Consider the following 14,987-nt stretch of genomic DNA (forward strand, 5'->3'; position numbering starts at 1 on the left):
TAAGGTCCAAGGAAGGGATCCAGTTTCAGCTTTCTCCATATGGCTAGCCAGTTTTCCCAGGATCATTTATTAAATAGGGAATCCTTTCCCCATTGCTTGTTTTTGTCAGGCTTGTCAAAGATCAGATGGTTGTAGATGTGTGGTATTATTTCTGAGGGCTCTGTTCGGTTCCATTGGTCTATATCTCTGTTTTGGTACCAGTACCATGCTGTTTTGGTTACTGTAGCCTTGCAGTATAGTTTGAAGTCAGGTACCATGATGCCTCCAGCTTTGTTCTTTTTGCTTAGGATTGTCTTGGCAATGCGGGCTCTTTTTTGGTTCCATATGAACTTTAAAGCAGTTTTTTCCAATTCTGTGAAGGAAGTCTTCGGTAGCTTGATGGTGATGGCACTGGATCTATAAATTATCTTGAACAGTATGGCCATTTTCACGATATTGATTCTTCCTATCCATGAGCATGGAATGTCCTTCCATTTGTTTGTATCCTCTTTTATTTCATTGAGCAGTGGTTTGTAGTTCTCCTTGAAGAGGTCCTTCACATCCCTTGTAAGTTGTATTCCTAGGTATTTTATTCTCTTTGAAGCAATTGTGAATGGGAGTCCACTCATGATTTGGCCCTCTGTTTGTCTGTTATTGCTGTGTAAGAATGCTTGTGATTTCTACACATTGATTTTGTATCCTGAGACTTTGCTGAAGTTGCTTATCAGCTTAAGGAGATTTCGGACTGAGATGATGGGGTTTTCTAAATATACAATCATGTCATCTGCAAACAGGGACAATTTGACTTTCTCTTTTTCTAATTGAATACCCTTTATTTCTTTCTCCTGCCTGATTGCCCTGGCCAGAACTTCCAACACTATGTTGAATAGGAGTGGTGAGAGAGGGCATCCCTGTCTTGTGCCAGTTTTCAAAGGGAATGCTTCCAGTTTTTGCTCATTCAGTGTAATATTGGCTGTGGGTTTGTCATAAATAGCTCTTATTATTTTGAGATACATCCCATCAATACCTAATTTGTAGAGAGTTTTTAGCATGAAGGGCTGTTGAATTTTGTCAAAGGCCTTTTCTGCATCTATTGAAATAATCATGTGGTTTTTGTCTTTGGTTCTGTTTATATGTTGGATTATGTTTATTGATTTGCATATGTTGAACCAGCCTTGTATCCCAGGGATGAAGCCCACTTGATCATGGTGGATAAGCTTTTTGATGTGCTGCTGGATTTGGTTTGCCAGTATTTTATTGAGGATTTTTGCATCAATGTTCATCAAGGATATTGGTCTAAAATTCTCTTTTTTTGTTGTGTCTCTGCCAGGCTTTGGTGTCAGGGTGATGCTGGCCTCATAAAGTGAGTTAGGGAGGATTCCCTCTCTTTCTATTGACTGGAATAGTTTCAGAAGGAATAGTACCAGCTCCTCCTTGTACCTCTGGTAGAATTTGGCTGTGAATCCATCTGTTCCTGGACTTTTTTTGGTTGGTAGGCTATTAACTATTGCCTCAATTTCAGAGCCTGTTATTGGTCTATTCAGGGATTCAACTTCTTCTTGGTTTACTTTTGGGAGGGTGTATGTGTCCAGGAATTTATCCATTTCTACTAGATTTTCTAGTTTATTTGCATAGAGGTGTTCATAGTATTCTCTGATGGTAGTACGTATTTCTGTGGGATTGGTGGTGATATCCCCTTTATCATTTTTTATTGCATCTATTTGATTCTTCTCTCTTTTCTTCTTTATTAGTATATTTTTAAAGCATTATTTCAGTGAATCCATGGCTGAGAACCTACTCTAATCTAGGTGCTGCCATCGGCCATAACAAGAAAAGGAGAATAAACCATGTATTACAAGGCCTTCACTTCAAGGCTGGTGTTGTTTCTTTCTGAATGTCTTTACAGAGAACTCAGTTCTGATTTTGCAGAGTTTTATGTTACATACATAGGACAGAAAATAGGAACTAGGGAAGCTCTGAGATTTCTAGCATGTCTCTTGAATAAATAATACTGTTTTTTCAACTTTCTTACTGCTTTCATCTTAGGATCTACAGCACTCTGAAATACTAGTCAAACCTCAGAATACCCCTGTACTATGCTTATGGGTGATCTTTTTTCAGATTTACTAAGGGGAAAATTTGATGGATCATAGACCGCCAAGCAGGTTCCCTGGAAGATGCAGATCAGACCAAGGAGCAGCCTTTTTGCCGCAACAGGTAGTCATGTTACTGCTTCAGGACTGCAAGATGGAATACATGAAAATGTGTTCATGTATGTGGCCTTAAAAATGTCGCACAGAATTTGAAAAGCGAAAGCTTATCCTTAGAAAAAGAAAAAGGCTAAAAGCTGGTAGACACGAGATAGGACTGGACACAGAGAACAGGCTGATGTCTTCTGAAATGCTGGGCAGACTTTAAAAAAAATTCTATGGTCTGTTTTTGCTAACTAGACCCTATATAGTCTTCTTAGTAACATCCCCACATGGAAATAACCATCAGTCTCAGATGGAAAGAATGAGAAATCATCTAAATAGAGATGCAGAAAAGATTTAGCAGGATGAAAAGAACTGAACAGCACAGAGAGATGGGTGATACATAGTTCTGGAATTACACATTCAAACATAAGCTAGTGAGATATTTAGAGAAAGCACTTTTGCACGCATTTGTCTTCAGCCTTCTGCCAAGAAAGTCCTCTAGCCCATGAAGAAAAGCAATGTTTCAGGACAACCAAGGGTTCTTTGAATCATCTCCTGTGTTCCTGTGGGACTTCCCTAGCCTTTGGATCCCTCACATTGCTCACTGCTCTGTGTCTCAAACCTCATCTCCTTGACATCCATATGGATTAGCTTTCTGGCTCCCAATTTAGCTCCATTTCCTTGATTCTGACAACTTTACACATAGGTGTGCTGCCGTTTACATTCCACATGGCTCCTCACACATGTGTACAACATCCATTTAATTCATTTCTTTATAATGCTGAAATTCAGTGAGTTCCAACCATCTGCTAAGGGCTGTGCTGGGCGCTGGAAATCAGTAGTGAGCAACACACTGATTTTTAGAAGTGTATATGTTGAGGAGAGGGACTAAAATATTAAAAATTATTTAAACAAAAATTATTGCTATAAATGTCATGTAGAAAAACATAGAATATGTGATGGCAAATAACAAAGCTCCTTGTCTAGGGCTTCAGGTACATTGTCCCAGAGGTGTCATCTCTAGACTAAAGCCTATGGCTATTGAATATGAGGAGACATGGGATGGAATAGAGTGGCGAGGACTCCTGGATACATGCCTTGTGTGAAATTCCGAGTTAGGAAGGATCTGTTCTCTTTGAGGAGTGATTGTAGGCTAATGCCACTGGAGCAGATTAAGCATGAGGTAGGAAGACTTCATCTTGCTTTCCAAGAGGACAAATGCCTGGATAGCAGAAAGGAAAATGAAGGAAAGGAAATGGATTCAACTGCTGGTTAGGACCTGGGGACAATTAGGTTGAGGTTGTGAGGAAACTGAGGTGGCCATCATGACTCCATGTTTCTAGATGAAGAAAGGCCATCTGGGCAGCACCTGCCTGATGTTGGCCAAGCCTATGATATACAGCAAACAGGTGACCAGTTTCATTTGTCAAGAATAATATAAATGTAGCAACACTGTCCCCCTTATCACATATTTGTGAAAGTAAGAGAGTGTGTGTGTGTGTGTGAGTGTGTGTGTGTGTAAGGTGTGGAAGTCAAGAAAAGGCCGCTATCATGCTCTCTGGGTAGTTTTTGAAAGGGGAGGAAAGACCCAGGAAATAAAATGTAAATGAGATGCATAATCATGGTGAAATTTAAAAACGGAGTAGGAAGTAACCATGAATTAGATCCTTAAGGCAGAATGTTCTGGAAGAACATGGAGAGGATAAACAGCTTAGCTGAGTTCTTGATTGCATACAGAAGTGAAACCCTTGCATATATACAAAATTATATTAGCATAAGAAGTCTTTGGTATGATTAAAGTCAAGACATTAAACTTCCTGAGCATATATGGAGTCATTATTTGAAATTTTTGTATATTCAGATTATAGTTTTATTATTTTTCTGGATACAGTTTTATTAAAATGAAGACAAACTTAAAATGTGGGAATACTGCCTGGAAAGTAGAATCAAATATGTGATAAATTTCTAGAAATTAACAAATGTTTTCATTTACACTATAAGTAATTATTGATGTATAACCATGAATCTTTTCATTTGTTTTCTGATCTGATAAACACTTCAAATAATATTTATTTTAAAACTTTTTAATTGATTCAAAATTAATCTGAATAATTATAACAATTTTTGGATAAAGTTTATGTAATCATTATTATTATCCAAAACGTAAAAAATCCAACTACATAAGGTTAAACCTTTACAGAAGACCCCAAACTTATTCGAGCGTATTTTTGCTTTGTCAAAAACATTTATCCCTTAATGTCAAACAAAAGATTACAGAGCTAAGTAGTACTTTTCTATGAAAAGAAAAATAACAACGACAACAATGAAAATAAAAATCAGGACTTAAGCTAAGAAAGAATGGAAAACCTTAAGGAATATAATAGTGACAGGCAATTTTAGCATTAATTATGTAATCTCTTATTTAAAGTTAAACATAGCTATCAAAAAACTGAAACATTTTCTCACTGAATGTGATCTGCCAGCTGACTAGTGAGAAGTTTTGGCTTCTAAATAGCTTAAACTTAGCCTGGAAATGCAGATTGTCGGTATTTTCTCTGCCCTCCAAAATTGTGATAATGAAATCTTTTAGTCTTCCCATTTCTGTTATATATAAATATGATAAAACAAGAACATGACAATATGTTTGCATTGCCTTAGGATGATGCATTTGAACTCAGAGTCTTCATATAATCATCATATTGTCAGAACTTCTACAATGACAGTAGTCAATGCTGAGAGCAAAAGGAATCCCAAAATTCTTCCATAATGAACTGTATTATTACCAAAGATTTATCTAAGAATTTCAAAGTATTTTATAGTCTAAAAATCACATACATTCACACATATGTATTATTTGAAGAAATGCCTAAGAAAATGAAACCAAAGTTTAAAGAAAACACATTTTTAAATTTTAAAGCAAAGATCATTTATAGCTCTAACTAAAATGTTAAATGCCTCTTAAGTGTGTCTACCATTCATAGGCCAAGCAGACATTATTCCTGACGGCTTTTATTTCTTGACAATTTTTGCTCACTTGAAATCCCTAGAAAATATGCCCACCAGGTTAACAACAATTTTAGAATAACTTATGAATTGGCTTTTAGGTAAAGTTTCTGAACATTCGTTGTTGAGCTACATCCTGCTCCACACATAAATTATGATATGAATTGTTCTACATGTAATATATATTATTGTTACATGTGATCAAGTGTCACACATGTCCCCAAATACCTGTTCACCTCCTCCGCATGGCTGAATGGCAGAAGTTTTAGAGCAAATATCCCAAAGCAGCAATGTCAGCCGTCTTCTCCAATCTTCCCTATACTTCTTGCAGCTCTCTCATAGATGACAATATGCCCTTCACCAAGATCCATCCTTTCTTAATTATATGGAAAACCTCAATTTCATAACCCATGAACAGAAAGGGGAAAAACCTCTCATTCTTTTACTCTCTGCAGTGCCAAATACACTGTTAGATTTTTCACTTTCTGCCTCTCTGACCCTGTTTTCCTGTGTCTTTTTCTTTCTCTTCTCTCTTTTTTAGTGATCAGGTGAATTACCTCTGGTCCATACTGTGGCCTCTTTTCCATAGTTTTATTTTCCGAGTGCTCTCTGCACTATCAATTCCTCTCCCCTCTAGATTACACCAATTCTCTGTTTTTTAGTAGCTTCACTTTGGAAACACCAACACTGGCATTTTTATGAACAGAGTACATTTCCATACACCCACAGACACACACATGCACACACACACACACACACACATACACACCTCTGTTAAAGACCTTGAAACCCAGAAAGTTCTAAAAAAGTAGATCAGAGATGTACTTTCTTTCAACAAATTCAAATTTTGGCCAAAAATATCTTTTTGTGAATACTTTGTAAATGTATATCCTCATCTATTGAAAATTATGCATAATGTTTCCAATTGTGTTGAAATGCTTCAGTATAGGGTAGCATTTTTTCCTATTTTCAGTTAAGAACTGAATAGAACTCAATGCCAAGAAGGAGTGACAAGTGAGATCCCTTCCTGAAGCAACTATGAGGGGAATATAAGGTCCACAATGTAGCTCCTTTTTGAAATATGATTAACCATTGAATTACACTAATCTCTTTGTAAAACCCTACATTATGGTAGCATGTGTAATACTGGAAATTTAAGAAATATATGTAATTCTTCTATACACTTAGAGTTTTTGCTCAAATGTCAAATGATAAATTATAAATGCTGAACCCTGATGTTCTCCCTCCAAATTGCACTAAAAGTGGTCTGCAGCATAGGAAATGGAAATTTTAATTCATTAGTCCACTTATAACTTCAAGTTAATCTTCTTATAAAATTGTCTGTCTTGGATGGGGAATATCACACACCAGGGCCTGTCGTGGGTTTGGGGGAGGGGAAAGGGATAGCATTAGGTGATATACCTAATGTAAATGACGAGTTGATGAGTGCAGCACACCAACATGGCATGTGTATACATATGCAACAAACCTGCACGTTGTGCACATGTACCCTAAAACTTAAAGTATAATAAAAGTAAAAAATATATACATATTATTTACAATATCATAAAAATAAAATACCTATAAATAGAAAAAAAATTGTCTGTCTTACAAAGTATATTTACACATCAATTTACTAAACTGAAATTCGAACATTTGTAAGAATTGCCATATGTATAAAAATATTGATTATGTATAATTAGCATTTTTATTATTGATAGCATTTTTTTAATTAGAAGAAAAAACAAGGTTTATTATACGATGAAAAGCCAGCAGAAACATGCAATTGCGAGATTACATCTTTAAATATTCACGGATGTCTTGTTTCCATTTTATTTACCCCAGTTTCTTAACTTAGTAATCTTGAATTCAGCAAATGTTTATATATGGTGGCTATGTATCATTTACAATACATAGTAAAAATCACCGATAACTTGAATGAAGCATTACAGGAAGTATCCTAAACAACACTAGGAAAAAAATATATTGTTAATATATTGAAAATTACAAAAGAAAATCCATCCCTGTTATGCTAAAATAATGAAATTTATTCTTTGTAATTTCCTAGAAGTAGATGGATAAGGTAATTTACAAGTTTTTGGTTAGTATATTGTTTAACTTATTTTTTATTTTTTATTTATCTTATTTTTTTAAGTTTTTTGAGACGGAGGCTCTCTCTGTCGCCAGGCTGGAGTGCAGCCTATTTATGATCTCAGCTCACTGCAACCTCTGCCTCCCAGGTTCAAGCGATTCTCCTGCCTCAGCCTCCCGAGTAGCTAGGACTACAGGCGTACGTCACCACGCCCAGCTAATTTTTGTATTTTTAGTAGAGACAGGGTTTCACCATGTTGGCCAGGATGGTCTCGATCTCTTGACGTTGTGATCTGCCCGCCTCGGCCTCCCAGAGTGAACTTATTTTTGCAATGTGAAGCAATCTAACATATAGAAAAGGGAAGCACATAATATTCTTTTCACTCACATTCTAGTGATGCCTTCTCATATTCAGCAGAGCAATGCTTGGAATTTTATATGATTGGGCATTTGCACTTTATAGCAACAAACTGATCAGTTGGTGGGGTGCCCAGATAATATGTGCTAATATTTCATTTATTCTGTACTTAGCAGGAAAATTATTGGAGACATGTCAGCTTATGTGTGAAATACATTCAAGGTCAGAATACAAAAATCACAAGTACACACAAGGCATTTAGCATAAGCTTCCTGACCTGGCTTTGAAGTGTTACAACAGAGATTATTTGCCTCCAATTCAAGATGTCTCTTCCCTTAAATTAGGGACATAAGTGGGACCATATTTTTCAGTGCTTGAGAAAGCATCCTTTTAGAGCAATGGTACTGAATTAAGAAATTCTGGTTCAGAATACAGTGGAATTTAGTGTCCCATGGACAACCCTTCAACATTTCTTATTTATTTATGAACTCAAAATCAATCCTGTATATTCAGAGCAGACACAAATAATGGCTGAGATCTTTTACAGCTCAGTTGGCTTGATTTTTCTAGGCATAGATATACTATTGCTTAGGATCATAGAAAGAGCACTGGGGCAAGGGTCTGGAGGGCTGAATCCTAGTCCTTGTTTGACTCTTACAGGATGTGGGATTAGCTTCTATTTTCCTATCGGTAAGTACTTTTCCTTTCTTAGAGTTGTGACTCTAAGGATTTTATTTTTATTTTATTTCAACAGAATTATATAAAGTTTTAATTTCTCATCTCCTCCTTCCACAAACATGTAAAAACTAAACACTGTCCCTCAATTATCTTGTTAATGCCTCTTTCTTTTCATTAATTTTATGGCCAAATTACTGTTGTTCTTGGGGAAAAAAGTAAATGACAAGTGGAAATCTCCATCATTTTCAAGCCCCAGTGGTAAATAATGTTAGCAGTTTTGGATGGATCCTTTCAGAAATTTTCAGTATATATATATTCACATTATGTGGTGATGAAATTATTCTCTACAAACTCAATTTCTACTCTTCTTTTTGTAATGCAATATTTATTGACCACATTTATATTAACATATTCTTTATAACATCTGCATAATATTCCATGGAATGGTCATTTTATGGTGTAGCTAATGAGTTTATATTAGTGGACTTTTTGCTGTTATAAATAATACTGTAATAAGCATCTTCATATATATTCATCTATATTGATTCTTAGTGTAAATTATTAGTGGTGCCATTGCTGGATGAAAGGAAGTGAGTGTTTTAATTTGCCACATATTTGCAATGGCTTTTCAAAAATTTGGACCTATTATACTCTCACAGGTAGTGCATTAGCATATTTCTTTCCTTTATCTTTGCTAAAATTGAATGTTTTACAACTAAGATTTTTGTTAATCTGATATTCATACTGTTTCAATTGACATTTTTTAAACAGTTATGATTGAGCTTGGACTTTTTTTCACATGTATTTTAATTATCAACATACTTTTTCTGATTAACTCAATAATTTTTCGTAAGTTGTCTATATGCTATGATTTCATTTTTACCACCTACTCCACTTTGCAAATAAAAGAATAATGTATTGTCAATATGGATAATTTGGAAATTGTACAAAAGTTAGCAAAACAATCGAACAGGAAGCTGAAGAAGGAAGGAAAATATGGCTATCTTGATAAAGTAAGTCAAAAGAAAATTCTCTCAGATTTGGTGACTGGCAGGGTGATCCAAAGCCTAGAATCTTACCACAGACGCAATCAATCACCAACTACCGCCAATTTTTTCCTCTAATATATCACATTCTCTCTCTTCTCAGTCCTTTGTGCTCACCATGGTATTTGATTTCTGATTATTCTTTCTCCAAACTAGCCCTAACTTGCAACTTCCACATGCAGTCCTCCACAATACTGCCAGAGCAACAGCTACAACTGTATAATTGAAGGCATTGCCCTTCTGGGTTCTCTATATTGTTTGCCATCTTTGACAGATAAACTAGATGAGCTCTTTTTACAACACTCAGAGAATGTTTTGAATTCACATTTCTACCATCTTACTCACCTATTCGAATCAGTTCCCTCCTCCTCTCTTGTATCACATATTGTCTCTGATAAGAATAAGTTGAGTTATTTGTAGTTCCTGAAGAATTTCATGTTCTTATAACATTAAATTTTTCCCACACTATTTGTTATAACCAGTTTACCTGTTATTTCTGCCAAAAAAAAACTTATCTGAATTTCAGATCAGATATTACTTTAGGTGAAGACTTGCAGTCCGACTTCCCTTACCTGAGATAGGTATTTATTGTTTCCTCATCTCACAGGACTTTGCAAATCCCACTATTATGGTAGATAGCATATTAAAATTTAAATTGCTGGCTTGCATGTCTATTTTTCTACTCAGCGTGAGTTCATTCGCAGTAGTGATCATGTCTTTGGTTCTTAACAAAAGTGGTTTTCTTTGGATTTTCCAGAAGCAGAACCTAAGAGAAGAATTCACGTAAAAATAATTTATTAAGGAAGGGCTCCAGGGTAGATAAATAAGGCAACTAGTGAAGTAGGGCAAGGAAGACAAGGAAGTCAGGCAAGAGTGTGATCACCATGCAAAGCCCAAGAACAGCGTTGAGCCTGATTCCGCAGGGAAACTGGAGTGTAAACTAAGCTTCAGAGCTATTATAATCCAGACTATGGATGTGAGGCTTTAGTCAGCATCTTTCAGTCACTGGTTAGTGAAAATCTCAAGGGGATATAAACTCCCAGGCACTTCACACCCTTTTTAAGCAAGGGCCAGTAGCTCCAGTAGCTGAATGGCAGTTCTCCAAAGGAAAAAAAATCATGTAGGCACTCAATAAATTTTGAATGGCTGGCTGGCAGGACAAATGGATAAATGACAAATTACACAACTTGGGGTTGCTTAAAAGACAACAGGGGGACATTGAAGACTTTTGATGAAGACAGTGGTACCCTCAAAACGATAAATTGAGTAGATTAGTTTAGAAGCATTGAGTAGAATAGATTAATGGAAGGAAAGTCAAAATGCAGGAACAGTATTTAAAAGAAAATTGCCATGGTGATAAAGGCCAGTTCTAGCATGGAAGCAGCAGTATGCAAGGTAGGATATGCCTTGGATTCATACTGCAAATGAAAATTTCATCATTCTTGATGACTGTCGGCATTTGTGAGATAAAGGAAAAGAGCAAAGAGTGGGGGTTTTGTGCTCAAGTGACAGTAGGATTGCTTACAGAAAAGGAAAATCTGAACACATGGGGATCTGAGTTATTAGGATAGGCTGGGGGAAGAGATAATGTTAAAAATTGAGGTCTAGAGGTGATGAGAGTCAGTAGGGACGAGCACACATTTATAAAGAAGACATATTGGAAAAGTGTTACTTGATCTTGGAAGACCTGACGGATTGGAAATATGGATGTGAGATTTAGCATTGAAGACAGGAGAGCTGGGAGGCCAAGGTGGGCGGATCACGAGGTCAGGAGATTGAGACCATCCTGGCTAACACGGTGAAACCCCGTCTCTACTAAAAATACAAAAAAATTAGCCGAGCATGGTGGCGGGTGCCTGTAGTCCCAGCTACTCAGGAGGCTGAGGCAGGAGAATGGCGTGAACCCGGGAGGCGGAACTTGCAGTGAGCCAAGATGGGGCCACTGCACTCCAGCCTAGGTGACAGAGCGAGACCCTGTCTCAAAAAAAAAAAGACAGAGCTGAACATGGAATGGGGAGAGGGAACCTTTAAAACAGAGGTTATGGAACAAAGATATTGAAGAAGAACAGGACTATGACAAATGTCATATGGTGATACAGAAAAAGAGGAGATAGGAAAAGGTAGAGGAGAAACAGGACTTAAATTCACACTGCATTCTTATCTTACTCTAATGGCAATTTAAGCTGGTATAACTTTTCTGAAAATCAATTTGATAATAAATACCAAAAATGTTTTAATATTTGGATATTTTATTCCAGCAATCTTACTTTCATCTCAATAATCCTAAGAAATCAACTAGAAATAATCATGTTAGCAGCAGTGTCAGAATCGTAGGCTAAATGTCGAGTAATACGAGAATATTATTATAGAACCAAAGGGTAGAATCTCACATAATCATTACAGTCTATGATTTTAGACACTATTTAATGCCATAAAATTATTTTATAAATATTGTTTGAAAAAATAGGCTATAAAATATATACACCAACATTACAAAATTTATTTTGTTTATATTATGTGCATATGTGTAGATATGGATGGTATGTATGCGATCTCATTTAGTGTATATAATTTATACACTAAATATGAACGTTGACCATTGAGTCTTAATTGATTATGATTGTCTATTTTTTCAAATTTTTCCGATTGAGCATAGTAGTTTTTATGTTTTTTGTGTTTTTTGAGAGAGGGTCTTGTTCTGCTGCCCAGGTCAGAGTGCGGTGGCATGATATGTCTCACTGCAGCCTTCACGTCTCGGGCTCAAGTGATCCTCCCATCTCAGCCTCCCTAATAGCTGGGAGCATAGGTGCACGCCAATACTCCCAGCTAATGATTTGTTATTATTACTACAGATGTGGTTTTACTTTGTTGCCCAGGCTGGTCTCAAACTCCTGAGTCAAGCAACCTTCCTGCCTTGGCCTCCCAAAGTGCTGTGACTGCAGGCATGAACCACCCTGCCTGCCCTGAGTGAGTTACGTTTTTTTTTTTTCTTTTAAGTGTAAGTGGATGGTGAAAATAGAATCATAGAAGACCTTCTATCTAATATAGAAGTTGCTACCGATGTTAACTTTGAAATAATTATAAATAAATAAAAATAAAAATTCAATTCTTTAGTCAAGAGCTGAATAGCTATGTATGGTTGGTTAATACTGTGTTGTGCAATACTGATTTATAGAATATTTCCATCATAATAGAAAATTGTGTTAGATTGTGTAGACTAAGAGATCTGTCAGGCAGATTTTTCAGAAAAGAAAGTAATAGAAATTCTAGAACTAAATGTAATACGTGAAATAGCCTAAATTAAGAATTCAATGGATAAGATGCAGAGAGATCATTAAATGCAAGAAAGGGAAGAAGAAAACATCAATAATGAAAAGAGAGACAAAAACAGAAAATGTGTGAAAGGAGATAGAATAGTACATAATTTTATATTAGTATTATGCATGAACTTGTGTTTGCATATGTTCATGTTCTTATATATATATATACATGTATATACTTCTTGCTGTTTATTCTAGAGAAATGACATGCATATGTGTGCCTAGATGTTTAATCATATATGATTTGTGATCACTAGAAACACAGAAACATCAAAACTGTTCATCATCAAAGCATTAGGTTCATGAATTATTGTATATTCAAACAAAGAATCCTGTCGAGCATCCAAAATGAATGAAATATGTGACTCAAGAACATAAACAAATTGGAAAACAAAATGTACTGTAGGTAAAATCATACACAAAGACTATATGCTTTATGGTTCCATTTATATAAACTTAAAAGGAAATTCTTAAGAGTGGTAACTAAATATAATAAGGAATTATTGCCATAAATATTTGAACAGTGTAGTTACTATTCCTTCAGTGGAAGAAAGGGGGCTGTGACTGGAAGAGCAGACAGAAGGCTTCTAGAGGGCTAACAGTGATGGTTTCATATACAAGCAGTGGTTCCTTGGCTTTCTTTCCACACGGGTTTCTTTCACTTTCTCTGATTCCTTCCACTCTGCCTTAACACAGGGGTTTTGCACGTGCTTGATCCCATTCTGGTAGCCTTCCTTCCTTTCCTTTTCACTCTCATATCCCAGATCAGCTTTCACTTCCTCAGAGAACATCAGCCCTACCAGATGTGGAAAAGCTACCTTCGTATATACTCTCTGAGGAGGACATTCATTCCTTCCATCAGAGTATGCTTCAGTTTGTAATTTTGTAATGTCTGACATTATTGAAGTAATTGCACCAAAAATGCAATTGGTATGACTTTCACTATTGAACCTCCAATGTCTTATACATTGGCTAATAATGGCTTATTAAATTAATGGATGAATATGGTTAGACAAATTGAATTTGAAGTGTCTATACAATATGCACATCTAGTAAGCGGGAGGATATAGGGACCAGTTGTTCCTCAGAGTTTTCTGTCTAGAGATAGGGAGTCATGAATAAATAAGGGCTAGCATAGCTAATAATGTATTTAATTGCTCTGGAAGAGGCAAAAAAAAAAAAAAAAAAAAGTCAACCAAATGAAAAGGCAACCCAGGGAGTGAAAGAAAATATTTGCAAACCAGATGTCTGTTAAGGGGTTAATATCCAAATTATATATGAAACTACAACTCAATAGCAAAAGAAAAACCTGGTTAAAAATGGGCAAAGGACTGGAATTACATTTTTCTCTATTTTATTTTATTTTTTTATTATTACACTTTAAGTTCTAGGGCACATGTGCACAAGACTGATATTCTTCTAAAGAAAACATAAAAATGGCCAATAGGTATGTGAAAAAATGCTTAGCATCACAAACCATCATGGCAATTCAAATCAAAATCATAAGGATTTGTCATTTCACACGTTAGGATGCCTATTATTTAAAAAGAGACAAGAAATAACAAGCATTGGCAAGGGTGTGGAGACAGAGGAATCTTTGTACCCTACTGATGAGAATTTAATTGAGTATGGTCATTATGGAAAACCATTGGAGGTTCCTTAAAAATAAATAAGTAAATAAAAAGTGAACTACCTTATGATCCAGCAATCTCACTTGTTGGTATATATGCAAAGGAAAATATATCAGTATCTTGAAGAGATATCTTCACTCCCATGTTCACTGCAGTATTATTCATAATAGCCAAGATATGGAAACAGACTAAAGCATCTGCCAACAGATGAATGGATGAAGAAAATGTGGTATATACACAGTACAATATTAGCTATGAAACGGAGGAAATCTTGCCACTTGTGACAACATGGATGAACCTGGAGAATATTATGCTAGGTGAAATAAAGTAGACACAGAAAGACAAATCCTGTAGGGTCTCACTTATATGTGGAATCTAAAGAAGTCGAATTCACAGAGACAGAGAGTAGAATGATGTTTGCCAGGGGCTAGGAAGTTGGGAAAATGAGGAGAAATTGACCAAAGGATATAAACTTCCAGTTATAAGATTAATAGGTTCGAGTGATGTAATGTACGCATGGTGACTATAGTTAATGACACTGTGTTGTATAATGGAAATTTGCCGAGAGTAGATCTCAAGTGTTCTCCCCACACACAGAAAACCAGTAACTGTGAGGTGATGGGCATTTTAATTAGCTTGATTGTGGTAATCACTTCACAACACATAAACATATTAACTCATTATGT

General features: G+C 35.9%; 1 pseudogene; it reads left to right on the forward strand.

The window, feature by feature from the left end:
* Nucleotides 1–9,230: 9,230 nt before the first annotated feature.
* LOC129050023 (U3 small nucleolar ribonucleoprotein protein MPP10-like) overlaps nt 9,231–14,987 on the forward strand; it is a 75,479-nt pseudogene continuing 69,722 nt past the window's right edge.

This window comes from Pongo abelii, chromosome 16 (genome assembly GCF_028885655.2).
Source record: "Pongo abelii isolate AG06213 chromosome 16, NHGRI_mPonAbe1-v2.0_pri, whole genome shotgun sequence".
Taxonomy (NCBI): Eukaryota; Metazoa; Chordata; class Mammalia; order Primates; family Hominidae; genus Pongo; species Pongo abelii.